We start from the raw sequence: 18,948 nt of genomic DNA, 5'->3' as shown, positions 1-18,948 counted from the left end.
ACGGACGGTGTAATGGTTAGCATTACTGCCTCACAGCACTGAGGTCATGGGTTCTATCCCCACCATGTGTTATATATACAGGGCAGTACGGATGGTGGAATGGTTAGCATTACTGCATCACAGCGCTGAGGTCATGGGTTCTATCCCCACCATGTGTTATATATACAGGGCAGTACGGATGGTGTAATGGTTACATTACTGCCTCACAGCGCTGAGGTCATGGGTTCTATCCCCACCATGTGTTATATATACAGGGCAGTACGGATGGTGTAATGGTTAGCATTACTGCCTCACAGCGCTGAGGTCATGGGTTCTATCCCCACCATGTGTTATATATACGAGGCAGTAAGGATGGTGTAATGGTTAGCATTACTGCCTCACAGCACTGAGGTCATGGGTTCTATTCCCACCATGTGTTATATATACGGGGCAGCACGGATGGTGTAATGGTTAGCATTACTGGCTCACAGCACTGAGGTCATGGGTTCTATCCCCACCATGTGTTATATATACGGGGAAGTACGGACGGTGTAATGGTTAGCATTACTGCCTCACAGCACTGAGGTCATGGGTTCTATCCCCACCATGTGTTATATATACAGGGCAGTACGGATGGTGGAATGGTTAGCATTACTGCATCACAGCGCTGAGGTCATGGGTTCTATCCCCACCATGTGTTATATATACGGGGCTGTACAGATGGTGTAATGGTTACATTACTGCCTCACAGCGCTGAGGTCATGGGTTCTATCCCCACCATGTGTTATATATACGGGGCAGTACGGACGGTGTAATGGTTACATTACTGCCTCACAGCACTGAGGTCATGGGTTCTATCCCCACCATGTGTTATATATACAGGGCAGTACGGATGGTGTAATGGTTAGCATTACTGCCTCATAGCGCTGAGGTCATGGGTTCTATCCCCACCATGTGTTATATATACAGGGCAGTATGGATGGTGTAATGGTTAGCATTACTGCCTCACAGCGCTGAGTTCATGGGTTCTATCCCCACCATGTGTTATATATACGGGGCAGTACAGATGGTGTAATGGTTAGCATTACTGCCTCACAGCGCTGAGGTCATGGATTCAATTCCCACCATGGCCCTAACTGTGCGGCGTTTGTATATTCTCCCCGTACTTGCGTGGGTTTTCGCCGGGTACTCCGGTTTCCTCCACTTCTCTGAGCAGTTAGAATTGGGGAGCCAGCCCTGTGCTACTGGGGCAAATGTGCAGATCTGTATGTTGGCAAACTGCATTGGCACTACATCGGGGTTATCAGGTCTGCTTTCATACCCCTTACCACTCTCTATACCCCATAGCACTCTCTATACCCCGTACCATTCTCTATACCCCGTACTACTCTGTATACCCCGTACCACTCTCTATACCCCTTACCACTCTCTATACCCCATACCACTCTCTATACCCGTACCATTCTCTATACCCCGTACTACTCTGTATACCCCGTACCACTCTCTATACCCCATACCACTCTCTATACCCCGTACCATTCTCTATACCCCGTACTACTCTGTATACCCCGTACCACTCTCTATACCCCTTACCACTCTCTATACCCCATACCATTCTCTATACCCCATACCATTCTCTATACCCCGTGCCATTCTCTATACCCTGTACCACTCTCTATACCCTGTACCACTCTCTATACCCCGTACCATTCTCTATACCCCGTGCCATTCTCTATACCCCCATACCACTCTCTATACCCTGTACCATTCTCTATACCCCTTACTATTCTCTATATCCCGTGCCACTCTGTATACCCCGTACCACTCTGTATACCCCATACCACTCTCTATACCCCGTACCACTCTCTATACCTCGTACCACTCTCTATACTCCATACTACTCTCTATACCCCTTACCACTCTCTATACCCCCATACCACTCTCTATACTCCGTACCACTCTCTATACCCCATGCCACTCTGTATACCCCATGCCACTCTCTCTACCCCATACCACTCTCTATACCCCGTACCACTCTCTATACCCCGTACCATTCTCTATACCCCGTGCCATTCTCTATACCCCCATACCACTCTCTATACCCTGTACCATTCTCTATACCCCTTACTATTCTCTATATCCCGTGCCACTCTGTATACCCCGTCCCACTCTGTATACCCCATACCACTCTCTATACCCCGTACCACTCTCTATACCTCGTACCACTCTCTATACTCCATACTACTCTCTATACCCCTTACCACTCTCTATACCTCCATACCACTCTCTATCCTCCGTACCACTCTCTATACCCCATACCACTCTCTATACCATGTACCATTCCCTATAACCCTTACAATTCTCTATACCCCATACCACTCTCTATACTCAGTACCACTCTCTATACCCCGTACCACTCTCTATACCCCGTACCACTCTCTATACCCCTTACTATTCTCTATACCACTTACCACTATATACCCTTACCACTCTATATACCCTGCACCACTCTCTATACCCCGTACCATTCTCTATACCCCATACTATTCTCTATACCATGTACCACTCTATACCCCCTACCTTCTCTATACACCATACCACTCTCTATACCCTGTACCACTCTATACCCCTTACCTTCTCTATACCCCATACCACTCTCTATACACCATACCACTCTCTATACCCCGTACCATTCTCTATACCCCGTACCATACATACAGATAGAGGTAGATGCTCAATTAGTTCAGTAACATTACCCAGGTGCATGAGGGAGGGGTTATATACTGGGTAAGTAAAACAAGACATTTTTTCCCTCAGCACACTGAGCAATGTTAGTAACCAATCTAGAACACTACATGATAATAGAATTCAGAGATATTGGTTACATATACCTGCGCAGGTGTATGCTATGCCCCCAAGCCGCGTCAAGGCTTCTCTGTATATTGGGGGTCCCTAGCGCTATATCTAGGTGCAGGGTGCGGCACCCCAAAAACCATCATAAGCTGGGAAGCCCAGTGCGGCATGCCAGTGATATACTAAGTGTTAATAATTAGTGATAGGAAGCCGAAGCTATATAAAAAGAGAGAGATAAATGAATGTAATTAAAATAGGATAGAGATAGTGTTAGTGAGGGAAAAGTGTTAATAGAATGTAAGGGCATGCCACACTAAAGCCACCCAGCCCATCCAGTCCAGGAGCACCACACCCCACACCACCGTTACCCTAAATTGGGTCTACGATTAACCAGTACCCGTACCACTCTATACCCCTTACCTTCTCTATACCCCTTACCTTCTCTATACCCCATACCACTCTCTATACACCATACTACTCTCTATACACCATACCACTCTCTATACCCCGTACCATTCTCTATACCCCTTACGTTCTCTATACCCTTTACATTCTTTATACCCCATACCACTCTCTATACCCTGTACCATTGTCTATACCCCTTACCATTGTCTATACCCCTTACTATTCTCTATACCCCATACCACTCTCTATACCCGGTAGCACTCTCTATACCCCTTACTATTCTCTATACCACCTTACTATTCTCTATACCCCTTACCTTCTCTATACCCCATACCACTCTCTATACCCTGTACCATTCTCTATACCCCTTACTATTCTGTATACCCCCATACCACTCTCTATACCCCTTACTATTCTCTACACCCTTTACATTCTCTATACCCCTTACCTTCTCTATACCCCATACCACTCTCTATACCCTGCACCATTCTATATACCCCTTACTATTCTGTATACCCCATACCACTCTCTATACCCCTTACTATTCTCTATACCCCTTACCTTATCTATACCCCATACCACTCTCTATACCCTGTACCATTCTCTATACCCTGTACCACAATAAACAGAACTGTGATCCATTTCTCTGCCTTATACTAATATACATAATGCTCCGCTGAGGGGGACCCATTACAAATGTTACACTTGTACCCAGAAACCTCCATAGAGTTGTCTGATCACAGGAACAATTCCTGAACCAACAACACAAGCTGGAACCTTTTATATTTAGCCACAATATATATTTCTTCGAGTCCTGGAAGGAGAGAAGGTGGGGAGGGCAGAACATATGGCCTTGTGTTGTGCTCTAATTGCCGGTGAACCTGCTCGGTTAGAAATCCCGTTCTCATTACCTGTGGTTCCCCCTCATATTGTTTCTGTATCCCAAGGCTCTGTGTGCAGCAGCCTCATCGATCAAACCTTCCGAAAGCAGCGATTGAACCTAAAGGAGCCCGGAAAGTGCTGAGTTCATACTTTGTGACTTAACGCTTTATAACCTATATTGGGTGTACTAAAGGCGGAATATGGAAATGTGTACAGTCCTTAGTTAGTGCTGACATCATAATTATTACAAGGATGACATCACAGGTGACAGCTGGTTCCCTGTCCCTCCATAACATACGGTGTGTGTACACGATGGCGTGCTGGGATCTTGTGTGTGTGTGTGTGTGGCCTCCCAGACCGCCACGCACACTAGCCACCAGACCACGCTAGTCACCAGACATTGGGCTCTGTTGTACATTAGTCACCAGACATCGGGCTCTGTTGTACACTAGCCACCAGACATTGGGCTCTGTTGTACACTAGTCACCAGACATTGGGCTCTGGTGCACACTAGTCACCAGACATTGGGCTCTGGTGCACACTAGTCACCAGACATTGGGCTCTGGTGCACACTAGCCACCAGACATTGGGTTCTGTTGTACACTAGTTACCAGACATTGGGCTCTGGTGCACACTAGTCACCAGACATTGGGCTCTGGTGCACACTAGCCACCAGACATTGGGCTCTGGTGCACACTAGCCACCAGACATTGTTCTCTGGTGCACACTAGCCACCAGACATTGGGATCTGTTGTACACTAGTCACCAGACATTGGGCTCTGCTGTACACTAGCCACCAGACATTGGGCTCTGTTGTACACTAGTCAACAGACATTGGGCTCTGTTGTACACTAGTCAACAGACATTGGGCTCTGTTGTACACTAGTCACCAGACATTGGGCTCTGTTTTACACTAGTCACCAGACATTGGGCTCTGTTGTACACTAGTCACCAGACATTGGGCTCTGCTGTAAGCTAGTCACCAGACATTGGGCTCTGTTTTACACTAGTCACCAGACATTGGGCTCTGTTGCACACTAGTCACCAGACATTGGGCTCTGTTGCACACTAGTCACCAGACATTGGGCTCTTTTGTACACTAGTCACCAGACATTGGGCTCTGTTGTACACTAGTCACCAGACATTGGGCTCTGTTGCACACTAGTCACCAGACATTGGGCTCTGTTGCACACTAGTCACCAGACATTGGGCTCTGGTGCACATTAGCCACCAGACATTGGGCTCTGTTGTACACTAGTCACCAGACATTGGGCTCTGGTGCACACTAGATACTATATATAGCATAAACAAATGATCGCTGATTGGCAATCATACAGCCGGACCTCCAGGCCGCACACCTCTCTGGGGAAGTGGACAGGATCTGGTCAGCTGGTCTTCTTTCCAACGAGTGCACGGAGCCGCTGAGTATGACATAGCACCAGAGGGGGATTATATCCACATGAGCAGTCTCTTGTTCATCATTTGCTGGGAATTAATTTTTTAGTGCTCTTTCTTCCCCATCACTCTGATAGGTCATTCCGAGGTTTATTTTGGTAACATAATTATTACTGTATATAGTTTTTTATTTATGTCCATTAGCTGGGGAAAGCCAAGTGCAAATCACAAAAATATTCCTATTGAATCCTTGTTCCCATGGTTACTTATATGTTTCCTGAGCATTGCCAGGAATGTTCTGTATCCCTGTACTGCTCCCAGTATACGGGTTCCAAACATGTGCGCTCTTACTCACAATCTCACATATATTATCTCCCTGATTTGTATCACTATTAAATCGAATGCTGGTCATTATCAACAGCCCACCCTGACCATGATTATTTACTTTTGACGTTGTACACTAGCCACCAGACATTGGGCTCTGTTGTACACTAGCCACCAGACATTGGGCTCTGTTGTACTCTAGCCACCAGACATTGGGCTCTGTTGTACACTAGCCACCAGACATCGGGCTCTGGTGCACACTAGCCACCAGACATTGGGCTCTGTTGTACACTAGCCACCAGACATCGGGCTCTGGTGCACACTAGCCACCAGACATTGGGCTCTGTTGTACACTAGCCACCAGACATTGGGATCTGGTGCACACTAGCCACCAGACATTGGGCTCTGTTGTACACTAGTCACCAGACATTGGGCTCTGTTGTACACTAGCCACTAGACATTAGGCTCTGTTGTACACTAGACGACTATTAAATCGAATGCTGGTCATTATCAACAGCCCACCCCGACCCTGATTATTTACTTTTGACGATTTTCGCAGATATATATATATTATATACACTAAACATCGGCACTCACCTTTCCTAGTTTTGGGGTGCCCTATGGCTTGTGACCACATTGTTTAAACAGACATTGTGGGGGTTCTGCACACACTAAATTAACTGATAATAAATAGTGGAGATTTGGTTCATGAATTGATCAATGCATTTAAGCCTGCAGCCCCCTTCACGGGACCCCACTTTTCTGCAGGTCCTAACACTATCGCTCAAAATGGCTACAGTGGGGTCCCGTGAAGGGGGCTGCAGGCTTAAATGCATTGATCAATTCATGAAGCAAATCTCCACTATTTATTATCAGTTAATTTAGTGTGTGCAGAGCCCCTACAATGTCTATATATATATATATATATATATATATATATATATATATATATATATATATATATATATATATTTGAATATATTTTATCATCCATGATTTTATATATATGTATAGGAAATTGTGTTCAGCCCGGCACTCTCTCCTAATAAACTCTGCAGCCCCCCGGTGTCCATCTTAGTAAATTGATAAAAATCAGCTTCAAAACAAACAGAGGCACTCGTTCGACTTAAAAATATGACAAAGGTGTTTGTGATCCGGGATCCCCGAAATGTCGGACATCATTTCCTACTAAATTTGATATTTTTCCACGTCCACCGAGTGCCTCTGTTTGATTTGAAGCTGAAGCAGTGAATGCGGATATCCACGCCATGGCGCGTTTCGCCACTGGGACTTCTTCAGGGCGTGGCTATCCGCATTCACTGGCTGGCTGCTCCTGTGGACCCGCTCTCCTTCAGGCGTCTGCCCGCAATCCAGCGGGGGACGCACATGAGGTACTCGGTTCTTCGGGACCAGGATTGCCCAGCTGCCTAGCCTTGGTTGATATATGTCATGTCATGTGGTATCCAGTCCACCCTGTTTTAATTTTGGTACGAGAATTTGTCTTGCTCTTCCAGGTGAAATATTCTTAACCCATTAAAAACTCTTTTAATGCACCATGAAGCGAACCTTCTTCTGTCTTTCTGCCTATATAGATATATATACGTATAGGTCAGATGTATGGGTGGCACTCCAATTGAAAACACGGATTTAAAAGTCTAGATACCAACGTTTCAAATGTATTAAAACATTTTTCGTCAGGGTGTATATCACATAGAAATAAGACGGTATTTATACTTACCTATAGTGCACAAAAGCCGGGTCGGTACAGGCGCTTCTTCCGGTGTCTCCACGATCCAGCTTGCTGGTATGTCGTCAGGCACTGCCCGTTTCAGCTACACAGTTTTGACTTTTAACAAAGTTTTTTTTTAAAGTGAAACTTCAGCAGAAAAACATGTCTAAAAATCGTCCGAAAACTGATGCAATGAAATAGGAAAGTCCGTTTTCTTTTGGCTAGCCAATAAAAAGGACTGGATTGAAAGCCTTCCTACGTACGTACACAAAAGTGATTTGATCACCCCCCCCCCACACACACACACACACACACACACACACACACAAACACACACATACATACAAGAGAAATGGCGTAGTCCTGCAGCAGACGTGTCCAGAATGGCATAAAACCGTCTCATGTCAGACTGACATGTTTGGGTTTAGCAATTGCCAGGAGAACGTCTGATGTGCTTATGGCAAAACATTCCGTTTGCTGTTGTCCAGGACAGTTTACCAAGGAGTCTACAGTAATCAGTGCACTCGGTGGCCCTACAGTGTAGTGTCAGTAAAATCCCGCAGAGGCCTCCAGCCGGCACACGTGGTGCGATTCGCTGAAATGTAGGCCTGAGGTGTCACGAAAGAGCACTAACGCCCTCACGGTTGACACTTTGGTGGTTCGCAAGTGAACCTAACTGTCACCAGCGGAGGAAGTTTAAGCGCTGTGGAACATTCCTCTAATAATTATTTCCAGGGGCCTTCAAAATGAGGGAAACAAATAGCAGAAAATGAAGCCATTAATTTCTCCTCCTCTCACCCAGATTTAATTAGGAGGATTTAATTAGACTTGGCAGCGTTACACAGAAGTGGAAGAGATTACAGGAAGGGTGGTCTTAGAAGCGCAGCCGAGGATGCCGTCAAAGCAGAGGGACGCGGACTGCCAGCATTGTCGGACCACCATACCACACCCAGATAGGTAGATAAATGGATAGACAGATACTGTAGATAGATACTGTAGACAGATACTGTAGATAGATACTGTAGGTTGATGACACTATAGACAATTCCTGCGCTATACATGACAGTAAGCCTTTAGGGCCTTATTCTAGTTCACTTTTTCTGACAAAATCCTTCTTAGATGGACAAAACCATGTGCACTGCAGTGGGGCAGATGTAACATGTGCAGAGAGTGTTAAATTTGGGTGAGTTATTTTGTTTCTGTGCAGGGTAAATACTGACTGCTTTATTTTTACACTGCAATATAGATCTCACTTTGAAGTAAAAACCCACCCAAATCTAACTCTCTCTGCACAAGTTACATCTGCCCCACCTGCAGTGCACATGGTTTTGTCCATCTAAGAAGGATTTTGTCAGAAAGAGTGAACTAGAATAAGGCCCTTAGTGTATTAGGGTAAGTCAGGAAATAAACGCTGCCAGTTATTAGGGAGCATCATGGTGACAGGCGCATTACTTATACAGGGCTCCCTCTAATTGGCGTCATGTCTCTGCAGCAGCAGCACATCAGCTGGGTGGGCAGATAATACCACATGCCTTATACATAGTTAATCCTGCGCTGCACACATCATACACGGACTGGCAGGTGCTGATGAGATCCGCCTCCCCCTCACTATGACAGGAGAACGGGGCTCACCCATATTTCTGCTAATACAATGTCTTTATAATCATTTATTTATCTGATACGATTGTTTTGATGGACAGAGACATGTGTGGGGTTCGCTAATGAAGGAAAAACTTGCCAAATGTATTTCTATAACCACCGGAATCAGGATGTAGGCTTACGCAGAGACATTCTTCATCCTATGTCTGGACCAGTGGCGTAATTATAATGGGCGTATAAGGGGCGCGCACCACACACCTTGCACCTATTTTGCAGTCCAGCGAGGACAGCAGTAGCACAACGCAAATCACTGGAAAAATGGGCACCACTGCATTTTTCCAGAGATCTGCATATGAGCATTGTAGTCTGAACGCCCTCTAGTGGTCAGACTCTATAGTGCTGCCTGCCATCAGAGAGGAGGGGCTTGGAGGGAGGAGGCTGCACAAGGGACTCCTCCTCTCTTAAAGAGGCCCTGGTCCAGACTATCTCCTACCGATGCACTTACTGTACTTCCAGCACCTACATAGGAAAAGGTCCTGTAAGAGCTCAGTCTGATGGGGTCCTCTGAAGGCAAGAAACTCCTTGTAGGGGCAGTGAAAATGAACTGGTGTTAAAAAAAATGCATTGGGTGTGGCCAGAGTTATGTGGGTGTGGCCAGAGCCATAAGGAGGCATGTACTCCCCTACACTTTCTCCCTAAAGCGCCTTGAGTTCTTTTGGAGAAATATCGCTATAGAAGTAAAATGATTATTATTATAATTAGATGTAAAAATGTAAACATTGGCTAATTTTGTGAAGAAAATAAGTAGAATTTGAATGTATCATATTGTACGAAGTTAAATATATATAATTACATTAATTACAATATAATTTATCTTTCAACCGCGGCCAGCTGGGCATTTGGCCATGACTACACAGGGCTTATTTCAGGTGGAGGCCTGGGTTTGTAGTCTCTTCTGGTGCTGTTAACATCCTCACTAACCCCAGGAACACCCCCAAATCCACTCCCCCACCAACTCTACATTGTGAACACCAGAGAAGGTGGGTGGAGCCTTGCAAAAAGGGGGTGTGACAACAGACGGTTAGGGGTAGGGACAATTGTATAACAGATTTGTGTTATTACAGTATATAATATTGCATCTAAAAGGCTGTCCTACAGTATATGGATTTTATACTTTGGGAGAGATGTAGTGAACATTTTAAAGAGATAAAGTACCATCCAGGTAGCTCATAACTTCCATGTTACAGGCGGTTTGGAAAAAATGGCAGTTGGGGGCCAATCACTTGGTACATAGGCCCCAATTCTGGTTGGCTCAGTAAGCTGTGAAGATCACCCACCCCCAGCAGGCATCAGCCCGCCCACGTACCCATGGGAATGCCAAGCATGGGCGATTCCCGTTTCCACCGCCATATGCCCCGGACCGCCCCGATTCTTTCAAACAGCCCAGCAACAATGCAAGTTACCAAAGCCATTCGAAAAGGGGATGGGGCCCAACTGGCATTATTGCGTGTGTATCAGAATCACCCCCCTTTGGTGAATCCCCCCTCACATGATTTGGTTTCACAGACTGTATTTGTATAATAAATATATATCTCAGGCACAGTCTGTCCCAGACGTACTTGGTAGTTACTGATAATCCTGCATTATTAATGAGCAGATCTGAAATGTTGTGGTTTCTTCTCTCCCTCTCTCTCTTCCCTCTGTAATTGCATTGACTTTGCTGTGAAATAGGCTGTCAGTGTAATAATACAGATCAATACCATTACAGGTCACTTCTATCATTTACATCACAGAACCAATGAGCTGTGTAGTAATCACTGGCCGGCTACGAACGCACTAACCACTCAAATCTGCGCAAATGGCATTTTGGTTATGATATCAGAAACACATTGTTACAGTGTCGTCTTCCTCGTTCCCACTGATATACGGGTCGGTGGAGAAGATCTGGCTATTCCGCAGATTGGGATCACAATTATTGGGACAAGTGTAACACCATATGAGGCACGCTTACAAGCTGTACTTTTAAAAACTAGAATCAGGGAGATTAGGATGGAGGGGCGTGTCACATTCTGTCCAATGGGCGTGTCTAGCTCCACACATGGGTGTGTCTTATGCTCACATGCTTGTTGCAAGATATTTCCATATAACATTAGTAATAATATATTTTGGGACGTTTTGCAAGTATTGAGATAACATTACTGCCTGCAATATGGGGTTTCTTGTTTTCAACTATATATATATATATGTCCAGTGTTTGGATCTCAGGAGTTTACTTCCGGTTGCACACTGCTCTAATTGATTCTATTCTGTTGTTAAATACTGGGGTTATTCATCTATTACCCTAAAAAACTTTTGACATCAATGGACTGCTACTACACCTTGTTCTACTGCTTCTGCTGACCCTCAGCGATACCAGCTTAAGCCTCTTCAAGTACCGTCTCCCGCAAGCAAATTTCTGCTGTTTTTCTAAAAAATTAAAAATCCATAGTGTGAAATTGTTTTGTACCACTTCCAATGCCCCTGATGAAGTCAAGCTATTGACGAAACACGTTGGGCCTTTGTCATCATTTTGGAAGATTCCCGAATAAACCTTTTTACAAATACCATCTGGACTTCTATATTGTTGATCAACAGATTTGTTGTATATGTATATGTAAATGAAATTGGCGCACCCTGAAACCTCCTTTCCTTTATATATATAGATATATAGATATATAGATATATATCTATATATCTATATATATATATACGTTGTGATATTTATTTTCTCACTCAGCACAGTATACTGTACACGATTAATTTGATGTATATGCAATGAATTCCAAATGCCATTTGACCTGTGTGAATTCATCCCTAAGCATAGAATTATGTTTTCAGTATTTCAATTGTTATTTTATTGTAAACACTGGCTGTTTGTAACTTGTGTGCACTACTCTCTCTCTCTCTCTCTATATATATATATATTGGATGTGCTGTTGTCCATACCATTATAGCATTAGCCAAATCATTATGAACACCAGATACTCTAATTAAACAAATGTGTTTATCTAAAGAATAATGACTGACAAAATCTCTTACTCTAAGGGCCTTATTCTGATCGGAGCGGCCAAACGTGCGTACGTTCACAATTACCGCACGCTAGCCGTACGCGGCCGTTAGGGTTAAGTCCACCCACAAATCAGCCGCTTACGTACGGGCAGAAATACCGTAGAAGGGGAGTGGTGTACAAATGAGCGTACGGCAACGTACGCGGCCGGCCCAGCCCTTACACTCCGACAACTGGCGTACGACTGAGCGTACGGCGCCGTCTACGGCCGTCTCTCCTCCGTCTCCCCACCGACTTCTTGCGGAGATCTGAGCGTACGCCAGTTTGCACGGACGGGTCCCTATTGTTTTCAATGGAAAACTCAGCTTATGTCACCGCTCGTGAGAGTGAGCGTACGTCCGTGTACGCTGGCATACCCTTCACATATATGGACCTGCAAATCTTGCCTTTCAACTATAATTATGAAAATTAATTAATTGATTGAATTAATTAATGTGCAAAATAGTGGTCATGGGCTTCAAACATTGCTGAAACATCCTTTGTAGGTGTTAGATGTGGTTTATGTTATTGTATCCTAAATACCAAACCTATGTTAGTATTACAGTGAACACGTTGACACATGTCGACTTGTGTAGATTGAGTGTGCTACTGCGTAAAGTCTATGAAAGCAGGTAGTGAATGTGTCTGTTTAGCAAATACCTACCTTAGCGTATAAAAAGATTCTTACCTTAAATTAAACAAACCTTTAAATGTGGAGAAGTATAGAAACATAAGCTTCCAATGTGTTTGCGTGCTGCATGTGTGGCTTGCAGGCAGTGAAATCATGGTTTGTAGTTAATAGACTGCAGCATTGCTTATTACATTCAGGTGTATGTGTTTGAGTAGTAATCAGCGTTAATTAGCCAACTCAGGCGCATGCTGGCATGCGGTATCTGTAGGGGTGGTTTTAGCTGGCGGTTGGCGGCCGCCTGTTTGGTGTCCGAAACAAACGGTGCCTTAGTCGATCATGCGGTAGTAGCACCGCTCATTTCTGGTGCACACCCCCGTGTACGCCCATATTTACGCCCATTTTCCCTCATTATTTCGGCCGCTCCCATCAACACGCCCCTATGCCGCCCCATTACCCGTACGCTCGCGTACAGGTTTTTTCGCACGTTGAGACCCCGGCCGTAAGCGTTGTGGAGTGTTCGCGCCGGCGCATTAGCGTATCTGCACATGCGCAGATCGTAAAAAACCCCGGGACGTACGCGTACGGCCCGGACGCTCCAAGCAGAATAAGGCCCTAAGTCACAGCAGCAGCAGGCTATGTATGAGTGCACACCAGCACAGATAAGAAGACCCTGTGTGATCATGTGCTGCCATCTCTCCTATCAGGAGTTCCCACAAGGAGGATACTTTGAGTCATCAGTTGTGACTCCTAAGCAGCTACAGCAAATCACAGTGATTACAGCAAATCACACTTTTTATCACTTGAAAAGAAAGTCCTTGGTGGCACCCCTGGCAGAATATGAAGCATTTGGGAGATTAAGACATCACTGCATGGCATCAGAAGTTTTATGGCTGAAATGAGAGCCACCTGCAGGATGCGGGAGGGTAAGCAACTTTGATTGGATGTGCTGTACAATGGGACCATTATAACAGGGCCACCGGGACCCCAAGTGGAACTCCACAGATATTCAGGAAAAGGAGAAGGTAACATTGTGGCCCTGAAAATCACATGTGGATCTGTTACAGAGTAAGACCAATGTCGACGACTGTTGACATGGACCCCCAATTAGCATTACGCATACCCTCACATGGCTCGCTTCACTTGCCATGCTTAGGGCTCGGTGCCTCGCTATTATCACTGTTATGTTCACCCTCTATGCCAACACGGATGGTGAAGCAAGAACATGCCAGGTTTAAAAAAAAAACATGAAAAACTCATGTCCACCTTGTCATGTGTCTACCTTTTTCATGTCACATTTCAACCCAAAAAATCTAACTTGTGTTCAACCTGCTAGCCCTTTAGGATCACAGCCTATGGGGGTTATTCAGGTTCACTCGCAAAGCACATTTGGTTTACTAATCGACAAAACCTGCTGCACTGCAGGTGAGGCAGATGGAACAGGTGCAGAGAGTGTTAGATTTGGGCGGGGTGTGCACTTCAAACTGAAATCTAAATCGCAGTGTGATACCCCTTTCAGACAGAAAAAAAGACCCTGGAATTTCCCTGCTCTTGCCGTGTCGACCCGGGTTTTTCTTCTGTCTGAAAGGGTTAACACGGGTTTAAAGTTCCGGGACTTCGACCCAGGTATTTACCTGGGTTTTTCCCATGTCAGACACGTGCTGTGTGAAAGGGTCCGACCCGTGTTTTTCTCCCGACTATTAAAAAAATCATGCTGATTGGCTGTGCAGCATGGCGCTGCACGATTGGCTGATCTTTTCAGCTTCCCTGATTGGCTGAGCGGGCGTGGCAGTGGCATGCAGCGCAACACTGGACAAAATCAGGGCTCTCCTCCAGTGCAAATACCTGCGTCGAGTGGAAGCCCTATCCACCAAAAATTGTGCCTTCCTCCTCCTGGCATAACACTGTGCCAGGTAGCACAGTGTAAGCATCTGCATAATGCTCTGATTTGCTGTAAGCAGCAAAACACACAGTGCACTCATGACCTCCAGGTTCTGCAACTTGTCAGCCATGTTTAATGCAATGCAGTGAGCAGACACCTCCCACTTTTCATGATCTCATCTCTGTCCTTTTCTTATGACACACAGAGTTTTGCAGGAAAAATCCGGCTTCTGTGTGAAAGGGGTCGACACAGGAAATACCCGGGTTTTTGCTCCTGTGTGAAAGGGGGTCAGCCCCTTGCTGCCTAGTTGTACCCGGGTTTTTGTATCCGGGAACTACCTGGGTTTTTGGGATTTTTCTGTCTGAAAGGGGTATAAGAATAAAGCAGCCAGTATTTACCCTGCACAGAAACAAAATAACTCACCCAAATCTAATTATCTCTGCACACGTTACATCTGCCCCACCTGCAGTGCTTTATAGCCACAGGTCACCAGAACATACATGTATTAAATAGAGACAATGCAATAATCTCCAACAATCTTCTTCCTTATTCCCCCAATCATCAGTAATATTATGATGGCCGTGCCACTAATGCCAGCGGGTGACTCATAACATAACTCTGATAAAGATCATTGGGATAATTACCTCCTACTGCGCAGACAGCTGTGATTACCGCTGGCATTCTGTGGCACGAACAAGTCTATAATTGATGAAGGGATTAGTAAAATTGCTACATGTCACCGGTCAGTCCCCGCCAGCTGATAACGTCCGTTTCCCCACCGTACGGCGAGCGCAGGCCGCAGCAGCACCAGGAAACGTCTCTGCTTTAGCAAACGCTGAGACTTCAGCAATGAGCTCATTTATTAACAGGAGCGATAAGTGTAATAATTAAGCCTGGTAGTTACAAGTTAATTTAATTATAATACAGCGGCATATCCGGGCTCTAAAACAGCAGCGTGCACAGAAATGAATTCTACAATTGTTCTGCAGTAATAACAATGAATGGTGTAATATTGTATGAATGTGCTGACGCCAGCACTCATATTATCCCGCAACGCTGCAGGATGACGGATTAAACATGCAATACTGCATAAGAGGATACGCAATATATTGTAAAGGGGGATCAGAAACGGCTGCGCAATTAGCAATTAATTAAAATTAGTAATCTGCTGATAACAAGTCAGTATGAAGTGCTAAGTGAATGCAGAGTATATAGGAGGGGCAGGATTCCATTATCGTATATCACCTTGTATTGCGTCACACCTGACCACTGAGGGTCCCCCGGGAAACTGCGGGGACCAACTGTGATGCGGCCCCTAGGTCTACAAGCATTAGTCACTAGGTCGACACATGACACCAGTCAACATGCATTAGATCGACATGGTCATTAGGTCAACACTAATATACTGGGATCCAGGATTCCTTGCAACTAATGATCTTCCAGACAGAGTTTGGCCATCCGGCCAGCAAGTTGTGGCACCAACTTGCCCGATCCTCCTCCTGCTCCTGAGTCAGCTGACGTGGCATTATGGCACTGGTACTATGTAGTGTCTCTTTAGCCCGTTACCTTTCACACGTCCCTGTGGGGAACCTAGCATGCTAAAATCTTGCCTAAGTCAAGCGGATGGATCACGATGAGATAACTTCTGCAAATCGCCCATGGTGACCGTGGCATCCACCTCAAGTATAGTATGGCCCGCATGGAAGCAACATTGTCCTCAATGGTCGGCCACAACACTCCTCGTCTTATAGGGCTTGGAGGTGTGGGCGTGCCAGCGGGCGGGGGGAACAAGCCGGATGCAGGAGTCCTGCCTCCTTTCCAGGGGGGACGGCAGTGTCACCTGATTTTTCGGGAGCCTCCCGGCCGATACAGAAGAAAGGGGAAGTTTGACTTGCACCATATTATCATATAATGACCCATACGGTAATGCCCCTTACCATATTATCATATAATGCCCCATACGGTAATGCCCCTTACCATATTATCATATAATGCCACACACAGTAATGCCCCTTACCATATTATCATATAATGACCCATACGGTAATGCCCCTTACCATATTATCATAAAATGCCCCATACTGTAATGTCCCTTACCATATTATCATATAATGCCACACACAGTAATGCTCCTTACCATATTATCATAGAATCCCCCATACGGTAATGCCCCTTACCATATTATGGTATAATGCCCCACACAGTAATGCCCCTTACCATATTATAGTATAATGCCACACACAGTAATGCCCCTTACCATATTATCATATAATGCCCCACACAGTAAACCCCTTACCATATTATCATATAATGCCCCACACAGTAATGCCCCTTACCATATTATCATATAATGTCCCACACAGTAATGCCCCTTACCATATTATCATACAATGCCACACACAGTAATGTCCCTTACCATATTATCATATAATGCCCCACACAGTAATGCCCCTTACACCATATTATCATATAATGCCCCACACAGTAATGGCCCTTACCATATTATCATATAATTCCCCACAGTAATGCCCCTTACACCATATTATCATATAATGCCCCACACAGTAATGCCACTTACACCATATTATCATATAATGCCACACATTAGTAATGCCCCTGACCCAAGATTATGCCTCACTTCATAATGCCCCACTACCTCCTTATTGTCAGGGGTTGTTTCATACTGCTGCCCCAGACACTGCTGTCTAGTAATGTCCCTCCCAAAATGGCCGCAGCCTCCTCTACAATCCTTCAAAAGTGTCTATTCTGGGCCCAGCAGCCATTTTGGATGGGACATTTTCAAAATAATTCTATGCGGACAGCTTATACTATCCTATTAACCTTTGTTAGAGAAAACAATATCCTATACTAACTCATCTATTTGCGATATTCCCGCGGACATGTATCCATTGAGTTTGCACCCCTCACCTTTCCCTTCCATTAAATAGAAATTGGCAAGCCACTATCACACTGTTGCTAGTTATAACTTTGTTGAAACAATGGTGCTGCACCTTGTAAAACAAGTAACAATAGAAACGTTAGCGAATGACAGAAATATGTGGCTTTCCAACCGCAACACAGCGGGAAAACCAATAGACCTGTAAAGGATCCGACTATCAACTCAGGGCCGGAGTCTAGAAAAATAAATGGGCATCTCATTTAAATACAAAATCAAACAGGACTTGCAGACGGAACACTGCAGAACATAAATAAATAATAACTCATTTATCTCCTACCTGTAGTTCTGCACATTAGTCAATGTCACATGTAACTTGGTTTAGTATAAAATTATCTTCCAGTCTGTACTCTGAGCAGTAATAGGAATAATGGCAGAGAGCCCTAAGTCTGTACTTGTCTGTGCTAGACAAATCTACATAAATAAGTACATACCACTTTCTGATGGTGTCAGGCAGGCAGCCACTAGGGGGAGACACTGTGATGTACTGTATAGCAGAAGTAAGCAATGTGCGACATGCCAGCTGTTGTGGAACTACATATATCAGCATGCCATGCCTGGGTTTTAGTAGCTCTTAATAGCAATGCTGTTGCAGGGAAGTCTGGAAAGTGTAGTCGCTCAGCAGCTGTAATGATACACATTGGCAAAACCGAAGGGAAAAAGAAAACACTTAAAGCCGGTAGGTGAGGAACAATATACAGTACATCATACACAGGCCCCTGAGGATTATCAGCACAAGTGGTAATGGCCATTGAAGAATGACTCAATGAAGAAAGGTGGGTATCGCTGTGACATTGGTAATCTGTTAGGCAGCTATGACCTTATGTGCACGGGCATGACTCCGCCCCCCTGGTAGGGCGCAAGCGAGAAATGAGATTACTAATATCGCTTAGACATCGCAAATCCAGGTCCAACCCGGTTTCTACCCTTTACCACTGAATTCAGGCCGCCCTTCCTAAAGCCTGAGTTGAATTGCCGGGTTGGTCGACCCAGGTTATCCAGTTTGGTGCTTTCACACTGCACCTTGGTTTATTACTGTGGTCTGAAAGGGGTGTAGTACAATATATATTTTTGGTGGCATACTGTACATTACATAAACTCACCATCGGGTATCTTCATGCCCAACACTTAAACCATACCTTAGCCATAACTTAACACTACAAATAAAGACACAGACACAAGTGCTGGCGTTTCAAAACTTAAATGTCAAATTTATTTTGACAACTTATTA

This window comes from Crinia signifera, chromosome 8, assembly GCF_055691185.1.
Source record: "Crinia signifera chromosome 8, ASM5569118v1, whole genome shotgun sequence".
NCBI lineage: Eukaryota > Metazoa > Chordata > Amphibia > Anura > Myobatrachidae > Crinia > Crinia signifera.
This window is presented reverse-complemented; position numbering follows the sequence as displayed.